Raw genomic sequence first — 773 nt, 5'->3', positions numbered from 1 at the left:
TGCTGTGGGGGAGTTGTCGTTTGTGATGCTTGAACGGTCACCTTTTGGGTTTGGTAAACATGCAAAGCACAGGTGCAGTGGAGGGAGAGTTTAGTAACATGCAGGTTCATCTTTTTAAATCAGTAAGCATCACTCACCCCCATCACCTTTATCTGTACAGGGTGGTCAAATCAGAGAAGTTCACTCTCTCTGCATGGAGGCCCTGTGAACAATAAGAAACATGTTAAAAATTCATTTAAAGGGGTGTAATGAGGTAATAATACAAACTCAGGAGAATTTATTTTTTCCATAACTGAATAAACAAGCTGTTCTCAGATAATAAAGTCCCCAGAACACTGTTTGAAGCTAGACAGGTGGCAGGGTCCGCCACATATAAGTAAAGTAAAAGAGCATGAAACTGTGTTATCCTTTAAGGTCAGTTTGTTTGTTCAGTCATGAAAACAAAGACTTTTTGTTTATTTCGTTTGTTTAGGCATGAAAAAATCAGTCAGTGAAGATCTTTCTAGACATAGTGCACCTTTAATTGTCATTCTACAACACAGGGTTGTGTATTAAATGTTAGTTGTAGTCCCTTTCTGCTGCACATGGAGTCTGGAGGACTAAATAAGGAGTCTCACAGCCTGAGAATGAAGCTGCCCGTAGTCTGGTGGTACGGCAGCGGATACTTCTGTATCTCCAGATGGCAGCAGGCTGAACAGACTGTGGCTGGGGTGGGCGTTGTCTTGTGCAGCCATCACACTTCACCAATGTCACTGATGCTCTACCAATGGTAC

This window comes from Pagrus pagrus (genome assembly GCF_965226575.1).
Source record: "Pagrus pagrus genome assembly, chromosome: 1".
NCBI classification, from domain to species: domain Eukaryota; kingdom Metazoa; phylum Chordata; class Actinopteri; order Spariformes; family Sparidae; genus Pagrus; species Pagrus pagrus.
The sequence above is the reverse complement of the archived record's forward strand: the minus strand, read 5'-3'. Positions refer to the sequence as shown.